We start from the raw sequence: 9615 nt of genomic DNA on the forward strand, positions 1-9615 counted from the left end.
TATCTATTCCTGGAATTTTCTTTCTTTTTGTATTTTAAACTTTTATTATTTATTTATTTTGGCTTTGTAAGACAAAGATCTTACTGTGTAGCCCAAGTGGCCTCACACCCTTGGTGACCTTCCTGCCTCAGCCTCCCGTGTGCTGGGATGACAGGCGTGAGCCACCCTGCCCAGCAACGTTTATTGCTTTGTAAATCTGGGCTTTGCTCAGAGAAGTGTGTCCAGCAGACACCAGGTGACGCCTCTCTGGCTCTGGCCGGGCGATCCCGGCAGCCTGGAGCCCTGCGTGGGCCTGTGGGAGGCCGGTGCCCCTGGCCGAGTGGCCCCAGCACGGGCCCAGCCTGCAGGACACACATTCCAGCGGTGGCCACAGGGTCCCCGCGCAGGGCCAGAAATAGCTCCACCTTTTATTTGGAAAAAGAATTAGAGGGAGCGGGCGGGCGCCACTGTATTTAGAGCTCACCGCAAGGCCCCGCGCTGTGCTAGGCTAAATGCTGCCAGCTGCCCAAACACAGCGTGGACACAGAGCCCTTTGATTCCGCCCGCCACTGCCGTCTGTGCAAAAACAGATTGCACAGCACACCGCCTCAGGAATTCCTGGCAGCCGTTCCGGGCTCACCGGGGCTCCGCCTGCCTCAGCCCTGGGCTCTGCTAATGGGCATCTGTCCTGGGTCCCAGGCTGCCCCGGCTCCGCCACTGGGGGCTCGGGAGAGGCTGAACGCCATGCTGGGTGTGTCAGGAAACCGGGAAAGCGAGGGGCATCGAGCCGCATGTGGGGCACATGCCTGTCATCCAGCACTCAGGAGGCTGAGGCAGGGGGATCGCCGCAGGATGGCCTAGTGAGCAAGACCCTGTCTCAAAGAAACGAAGAACAAGGACAAGAAAACCAGAATTCCCCATCAGGGCTCCGGCAACCCCCAGAGCACAGAGTCAGTGTCACAGTGATGCTGAACCCTGACAACAGGACTTTCGCAGATGAGGAGGGAATCGGGCCGTGGCCGTCGAGAGGCCAGAGCTGTGTCCCCCACACAGCAGGATCCAGACGTACCCTGATGTCAGGTGATTTCAATTATGGCTTCAATTCTAGCGCCTCTGCTTGCGGAAGCCTCTGAATGCTGTGCTTCAGAGCTGAAATTTAGATCTGCCCAGGACTGGCGATGTGTGGCTCCATCTTCTCCCACCACCGGGCAGCTGTGGCGAGGGCAGCTCCCAGGCAGCCTTGAGGGCACCTGAGGAATAGCTGTGCTCAGATCATGGGGTGTGTTTCCAGTTTATATTGTGTATTTTTTGGTCAGTTTATGATATTTTCATCTTGCAGCGGGTGTCTCTGTAACACCATACCCGGAGGAGCCGCGCAGTTCCCAGCTTTGAGAAGGGGCACGGCTCAGACACAGCCAGTGCGGAGGAAACTGCAGTTGTGACGTAAGTGACAGCAGCCAGGAATGCGAGGCCACACGGCGTGGGGTCACTGGTGTTCAGGGACCGGCGACTCCACAGGGACAAAAAGCAGACTGGAGCCTGGGGGGGGGGCGAGAGGGAAGGGGCTCCTCTGGGGCCCGAAAGAATCAGAGGCCCTGAACACGGGGCTCAGGGCTGGAAATGGGCCGCACCTGGGCGCAGAGCCGGCCGTTGGGCTGAGATGACTCAGCAGAACTTCACGCAGCCGCGGCTGCGCGAGGGAGGGGACTTGTGGGTAGGGAGGCAGGGACAGCGGCGCTCAGCCCTGTCCACATCCCGGCTCTGTGCTTCCCAGACAGCCTCGGACCCCGTGGGCCTCGGTTTCTCCAAACAGTACCAAGGCTGAGGGGCCGCTGTTTGGAGAACTGGGGCCCAGGAGGGCTCTGGGTGTGGGTCTCTCCGGAGTTTGGAAGATTTGCAAGTGCACCCCGAGAAGTCTTGGGGCTGGTGGCATCCACGTCTAGAGGCCAGCACCTGTCATCCCAGCGCTGGGGAGGCTGAGGCAGGAGGATCGCCATGAGTTCAAGGTCAGCCGGGCTACGCAGCAAGACCCTGTCTCAAGCTCCCCACCCCACAAAAAGGAGCATTCACTTATGTTTTTTGCGCACCTTGGACTGGAGGTGATGTTTTTGACAGTTCTGTACCTGAGACGAAGTTTTGCAGTGTGGAATTTCCCTCCTGTTGCACTAAGTTGGCCCTCAAAAGTTGGAGACCCTAGAGTGTTTTGCGTTTCCAGGTTTCAGCTGAGGGAAGCCCCACCTGTGTCCCATCGTGGGGAAGTAATAATGCAGAACAGCTAGGCTGCAAGGTGGGGAGGGAGTCCCAGTGGGACCCCGGGCTTTGTGGAGGTGCCGTGGTGTCCCCTTAGCGCTGCCACTCTTGTCTCTCAATTGCACAGCGGGGGAAGGTGTAAAGGGTGGCGGCAGACTGAATGACCGCACAGAGGGGAAGTTTTAGATTGGGTTTTGAAGCATGAGTAGGAGTTTCTGGAGCATGGCAGCAGCACCACAGACAGTGATTGTGATGTGGACCAGCCCACAGTAGGTTCTTGGAAGCTCCCAGTCTTGCCCCAACCTGTCCTGTGCTTCCAAGTGGTCCTGGGAAGCCCAGCAAGGTGATTGGATATGTAAAAGCCCTGGCTGCTGTGCTCGGGATCTAGTAAGTCCGTGTCTCTGCCGAGGGAGACTTGACCACAAACCTATCGCATACAGAAACACAAAACTTACAAGTCCTTCCTTTATTTGGGATTTCTGTGTCTAAATTCTCACATTTGCATGCATTTGCGTGCATTTGCATATATTTGCATGTGCCGTGTCTGTAAATCAGCTCCGTGCTTTCCCGTGTTGACACGCACAGACCTTACATATGTGTACTTCTTGTGTGTAAATACAGATGCTCCTGACACACGGCCAGGTGATGGTGATGCAGCCACCAGAGCTGGAATCACCCTAGAAGGCATGGGCTCCGCCTCACCCTCTGAGTGCTCAGCTCATGACACATCTCTGCTGGGCTCAAAGCCCAGGCTGGCCTCCAGCTCTTGGAGACCCTCCTGCCTCAGCCTCCTGAGAGCTGCAGCCCACACACATTACTTATCTTGCAGACAGTTTTTGGGCCCCTTGGGTAGACCAGGCACCCTTGTCCCTCCCAGCCCCGACGATGTCTGAGCCCCGGGGCCTCCTCTCCCTCTTGGCACCAGACTTCGTGCCTCACCCATCAAGATGGCCGTGCAGTGTCCCCTCCGTCGTCCCACAGGCCAAGGGCCAGGAGGAAGTGGCTCAGGGGGAAATTGAGAAAGAAGGGGCCCTGGGGGGCAGCTGGAGCAGGGCAGGGCCAGGCACGGCCTCTTGCATCCTCGGTCTGAGGTGTTCCGTGGCAGCACCATGTGTCTGTAACAGTGGTGACCCCAGCGCTCTGGGAGGCTGAGGCGGGAGGATCTCAAGTTCCAGCCCAGCCTGCAGAACTCAATAAGACTCTGTCTCAAAATGAAAAGTAAAAAGGCCTTGGATGCAGCTCTGTGCAAAGGTCCCGGGTTTTGTCTCCAGGACTGGAAGAACCTTTCTTTGGTCTCTTTTGCAAGCAGATGAATGTCGGTGTCCAGCTGACTAAAAAAGTGTTTTGGGGCCTGAACCCAGAGCCTTGCCTACACTGGGCCCCAGGGAGCTGCACCCCAACCTTTAACCCCCCTTTCTTTGCAGCATCTTGACTCTCAGAGAAGCTCACAGCCCCTCGAGGTTTCCGAGAGCCTCAGGTCCCGGAGTCAGGTGTGCGAGCTGCTGGTGGCTGCAAAGGCAGAGACGGGGCAGGAGTGGGGACCCAGGGTGCTGGGGGGCTGGCGAAGGTGCCTGGGGACCAGGTCGTCAGAGGGGACACAGTCCCTGCCTGTGCGCAGGCGGGTAAACTGAGGCCAGCCACACAACACCCGTCTGGGGCTGTGTGGGACACAGTTGCCTCCACTGCCTGAGCCTGCAGTGGGTGCCCGTGGCAGGCAGGAAGGGCCGGTTCTCCACTCTGGAGTCTGCGGGTCCAGCCCATTAGGGTGCGTCCGGTCCCCACAGCAGCCCCAAAGCCCACTTTGCCTGTGGCTGCTGGGTGGGGCTGAACCCCAGCCGAGGGTCTCCTTGTGGCTCCAGGGTGGAGTCGGTTTGTTTGGCTTGGTTTGGTTTTGGCTTTTTGAGACTGGGTCTTACTGCCATGTTGTTCAGGCTGGTCTGAAACTCACGGTGATCCTCCTGCCTCAGCCTCCCAGAGTGCTGGGATCACAGGTGTGTGCCACCCACCACGCCTGGCTCCCCAGCGTCTCGGGGACGGATCCCCGAGCCCCCGTGGGTACTGGGGACATCGCAGCCCTTGCCATGAGAGGGAACTCCGGGGTCACAGGCAATAACGCAGTGGAGTGGAATTGCGCCCCTGGGGTGCAGGCAGCTGTCGAGCTGGCTCCCTCGGAAGGTTCCAGAACAGCCCATCCCCCAGTACCGGCTTTTCAGTGGGTAAACTGAGGCACGGCTAGGGGAGGAGCCCTGGGGTCTGTGCCAAGGTGAGCCTGCCTGAGACATGGAGCTGGGGGAGTAGGTGAGCCCCAGACAGACAGGCAGGCAGTGGCAGCCGGAAGTGGCAGGCACAGGGGGCGTGGGAAGCTCAGGTGCGGGTGGGGTGGGGCCAGCCCATGCCACACCTGAGGAGTGGGGCCTGAGCACCCCACCTGGCTCTGGGGGCGGCTGTCTGCGGCTGTCACCCTGGGACATGGTGTCCCCACCACGCAGGGTCGCACCCGTGGCTGAAGGAGCCCGCGCTCTGAGGGTCGCCCTTGCCTTCCCATTCTGAGCGCTGGGGCTGGAGCCCAGGGCCTCTGTGTGCCTTAAGCGCTCACCCCTGAGCCCTGTTGTGTTTTATTTTCATTTGAGACAGGGTCTCCTGAAGTTCCTAAGTCGCCCAGACTGGGCTTGAACTTGCTATCCTCCTGCCTCAGCCTCCTGTGTGCTGGGATGACAGTTGTGCGCCCCCAGACTACCCTCCAAGCCTTTGCCCACACAGTCCTTGCAGGGCACCCCGGGTCTGACAGCCCCTCCCGCACTACTTCAGGACGACCCCAGCCCAGGCCCCACCAGCAGTGCAGAGTTCGAGTCCCGCCCTCATGCCTGCAAGACCTGACAAGGCCTTGCCTGTTGGCGTCTGGAGCCGGCTGCACCCCACCCCACTGTGGTTTGTGAGGACGCAGAGCAGGGCACAGTGGGCACCCAGCCTCGTGCCGCTCATGACAGAGGCTGAGGGGCCTCGAGGAGGTGGAGGAGAGACCCAGGGGTTACCATGCTGCGTCCGGCTCACAGCGGGGAAACTGAGGCCCACTCCATTCTGGTCAAGACGGCCCTCTAGGGTGGGTGCTGCAGGAGGGACGGTGGCCTCCTTCCTCCTCCCAGCCTGGGTGCCGGGCAGGCGACTGCTGCACACAGAGCCTCAGCCACAGTCCCCAGTGCCTGCCCTGGGGTGGGAGTCCTGGCTTCAAGGGCAGGGCCTGCTTGGGGTTCTTTGCAGCCCTGGGATGAAAGCGAGGGCCTGTGCATCACGGGAAAGCGCCATACTGCAGAGCTCGCCCCGCCTGCTTAGCTTTTATTTTGAGACAGGGTCTCTCTACATCTCCCAGTGATCCTCCTGCCTCAGCCTCCTGAGTGCTGGGATGACAGGCCTGCTCCACCAGGCTCAGCTGAGCTCAGGAATTTGGGGCCAGCCTGGCAACAGTGAGACCTGATCTCAAAACCAACCAAACAGCCAATCAGCCCATCAACAATAAAGCACAAGGGCCAGGTGTGGTGGCACGCACCTGCAATTTCAGCTTTGGGGAGGCTGAGGCAGGAGGATCACTCCAAGTTTGAGGCCAGCCTGGGCTACATAGTGAGCTCAAGGCCAACATGAACTGCATAGCAAGATGTCTCAAAAAACAAAACAGCCCGTTACCTTTGCTGTCCCATGTGTGCTATGTTGCTCGTGCTTTGCCTGTTTGTGTCCCTGACTTAGGGTCAGCTGATTGTGGACTGAAACCTTTGGAAGCTGAATAAACCCTTTCCCTCTAAACAAAACAAAACAACCCCTGCCCCCCAAAACAGTCACTTTCATGTTTTGAGAATTTTTCAAGTTTTAAATGGTTTTCAGCAGTAGGGATGGAACCCAGGGCCTTCACGCTCAGCTGCATCCCCAGCCCTTTTTTATTTTTCATTTTGAGTCGGGTTTTCGATGAGTTGCCCAAGCTGGGCTCAAACTTGGAATCTTCCTGCCTCGGCCTCCCAGAGTGCTGAGATGCATGGCAGGCCGGCACCATGCCCCAGCCCGTGTTACATTCTTTAAAAACAGAATTAGAGCCGGGCCTTAGCTCAGTGGCACTGTGCCTGCCTTGAAAGTGCAAGGCTCTGAGTTCGATCTCTGGTACCAAAAACAAAAACAAAAAAAACCCAAATAAAAAATCAGAGCCCGCTGTGGCCAGGACGGAGCCTGGGGGCCACACGCCCTCCCCGCTGTGGCCCAGCGACCCGGCACTGAGACGCTCTGTGTCCAGTGCCCTCCCCGCCACACCCAGGTGGCCGCCCCTGGCCAGCACGGTAAAGGGGAAGCAGAGCTTTCGGGGTCCCTGGGCCCCCGGATTTGCATCAGCTCCTTTTACATAAAAATCTTTCCAGCCACGGGCAGTGGGCCTCGAAGCTGCCGGGCCGGCTGGGCACCGGGGTGGGGGATGGCAGCGCTGCCCCAGCCCCACACCCCGGACCACAGCGTTTCCTGTCGGGGCTTCGTGGAAGGGGTGCGGGGCCCTCCGGGTGGTGACGGTCGCCTCACCTTCCCCATGCCCGGCCACCTCCGGGGCCCCAAGTGTCACCCCGGACTTGGGTACAGATGGGGCCCCAGAGGTGACGGCCAGGACGGTTCCCTAAGATGACGAAGGGACCAGGACGTCACTGATTAGGGGGAAGAGATGGAGTCCTGGGTATCCAGCACCAGGCTTCAAGGAGATGCGTGGTGGCCGGGGACAGGGACGGTGGCCAGGGCACTTGAGCCAGGCGAGTCCCAGGACTCCAGGGGCACCGGCCGCAGGGATAGCGTGTAGGGACGCTGGGCTGGCAGGTCCTGCACCCCCATGTCCAGCCACAGGGAGGGACACAAGGCCTGGGCGTCCCCAGAGCAGGGTTTATATAGTGGCTCCCAAAATAGCCGGCTGCGGATAGGCTGAGGCGGGCGGGTGCGGCCAGCGCCTGCTTCCTGTCCAGCAAGATGCTTCCTGTCGATAACGCTGCCTTATCTGTGACCGGGACACAGGGTGCGCCGGCCCAGCTGGGCAGGGGCTTGGTGCAGGGTGGGAAGTCCCAGGTCTCCTGTCAGTGGGGTAGTGATATCCCCATGTCCCCAGTCCGACCCTCATGGCGTCCTCAGGCCATGCTGGACACAGAGGTCCCAGCCCTGCAGATCAGGGCTTGGGGAGGTGGGTGGGGCTGGGGAAATTGAATGTCCCACTGGGGTAGCCGTGGAGGAGGGACATTGTAGCTGGGGTTTCATGAATATGTAAGAGCTCCCTGGGCCTCACCCAGCCCACTGCAGGGTCCTGACGACCTCTGTGACCACCGCAGCTATGCTGGGACAGGCAGGGGTCACGGTGACTGTGAGGGTCTGGCTGGGCCTGAGCTGGGCAGCTTCTCCTGCTTCTGCCTTGTGTGGCTTCAAAATTGCCATCTTCCTGCCTCAGCCTCCTGAGCGCTGGGCGATGAGGAGATGCCCTATTCGATGCTGACCTCTATGGTCCTGTGTTTCCAGTGGCCAGGGCCTCTCCTTCCCCTTTTGTGGTGCTGCTGGCTCCAGGCCCAGGTACAGCGCCACCTGCCGGGTCCCTTCTTGTACAACCGCGTGACCCGCCCAGGCCCTGCACATGGCCACCCGCATGCCTGGCCAGGGAGCCCCCGTTTCCCTCCGCAGCAGGGCTGGGGCTGCAGTGAAACCCAAGCTGGGCTTAAAAGTAAAGGCCTGCAGCATGGCAGGTGCAAAGGGCAGAAGATCTTGGGGTGCGATGCCCACAGCTGAGATCCCAGCCACTCGGGAGGCCGAGGCAGGAGGGTTACAAGTTCCAGAAAGAAAATGAATGAGATGTTGCACAGTGGACTGTGGACCTGAGGCTGTCCCTCATTCCGGATGTGACATTGGGGCACAGCTTTTGTCTCCTTTGGTTCTGGTTCTCCTGCCCGGAGCTTATGTGCCATTGTCACCTCCACACATGGGCCATGAATGTCGCAGCCCAACCTTGCTGGGGCCGGCGTCACCACGTGTCTGTGTTCTACATAACGGCTCTTACTTCATTTAGGGTTTTAGGAACGATGGTAGTTTTTATTGACAAGAGCGAAGGATTAATCTTTTTCTTTGTGTGTGTCTCGGTAGTGAGGATTGAACTGAGGACCTTGCACTTGCAAGGCAGGTTTGGTGCCACTGAGATAAATCCCTGGCCCCTTTTTGTGGTTACTTGCGATAGGACTTCCCTGTGTAGTCCAGGCTGGCCTTGAACTTGCAGTGATCCTCCTGCCTCAGCCTCCTGAGTGCTGGGGTGACAAGTGTGTGCCCCCATACCTGGCAAGTTACAATTTTTAAAAAGCAGGTGGCTGGTGACCTCAGGACAGCCGCCTCAGAGGCAGCTGTCCACAGTGTCCCTCTATCTGCAACAACCTCACCTCAGCTCCATGGTAAACTCCTGCTCATCCTACAAAATCCCGCTCTGATGCCCCAGCTGTGCACAACCCTCTCGGACCTCCTGGGAAAGTCTGGCTCTGCCTGTGTTCCCTCCTGTCCCTCCCTGGGGCCTTGGTACTGGGTGGGCGTGGGAAGAGGGGCAGGGGACGGGGCAGAGCAGGTCACAGGTGGCACGGCCAGGACTTGGCGGGCGTGGGATCTGGGGCTGCGCTGTGTGAGGCTGTGTCGCACGGGCATCTGAGCCCCATCCGTGTGCAGCGCTGTCCGCGTGGCGTGCACACCTATGTCCCTGTGCTGTCTGATACGTGGCTCACGTGCCAGGGTCATGGAGCACGAGTCCCGGGCTGCGTGCCGGGATGGCCTGGCGTGTCCTCCCTGCCCCAACCCCCAGGCGGGGGGCTGGGCTGTCTCTTAAGTTTTTTCTTAATGCTGGGATGGAACCCAGGATCTTCATAATGAGCTGCATCACCAACCCTTTAAAAGATGTTTTAAATTTTGAGACTAATTCCAAGTGTCCCAGGCTGGGTTTGAATTTGAGATGATCCTGCTTCAGTCTCCCAGAGTGCCGTGATGATAGGAGTGTGATGTCACATGGTGACTTTAAATCGTCCCCTCCCCACTCCTGGGTCACAGAGCTGTGTCCCTGTCCTCAGGGCAGAACCTGGTATGCAGGCAGGGCCGGGAGAACCCAGGTCAGCGGTGACTGACCCTGCGCGCCCCCTGCTGGCCGCGTGAGTCAGCGCTGGCCCCGGGCTCTCCACCCGTCCCCAAGGCCGCGGCCCATGTCCGGCGGGGACAGCGTCCCACGGAGGGGTGTGACCCAGCCACCCTCGGGGCCTGCAGTGTCACGCGCGCCTCAGGTGTGCAGCGAGCTGCTCGGGTCAGAACCACATGGTCGCCCGAGGTCTTGGAAGGTTTCCTGGGACAGACCCTGTCCACCTGCCCCCC

General features: G+C 59.6%; 1 long non-coding RNA gene across 1 annotated transcript in view; it reads left to right on the forward strand.

The window, feature by feature from the left end:
* Nucleotides 1–540: 540 nt before the first annotated feature.
* Nucleotides 541–9615, forward strand: part of LOC104876341 — an 11256-nt gene continuing 2181 nt past the window's right edge. Inside the window, exons 1-2 of the long non-coding RNA XR_784314.3 lie at nt 541–1059; nt 1319–1422. This is a non-coding gene — a long non-coding RNA (uncharacterized LOC104876341). The remainder of the gene's footprint in view (nt 1060–1318; nt 1423–9615) is intronic.

The sequence above is a fragment of the Fukomys damarensis genome, unplaced genomic scaffold (genome assembly GCF_012274545.1).
Source record: "Fukomys damarensis isolate Sample0158 unplaced genomic scaffold, DMR_v1.0_HiC HiC_scaffold_37, whole genome shotgun sequence".
Classification (NCBI taxonomy): domain Eukaryota; kingdom Metazoa; phylum Chordata; class Mammalia; order Rodentia; family Bathyergidae; genus Fukomys; species Fukomys damarensis.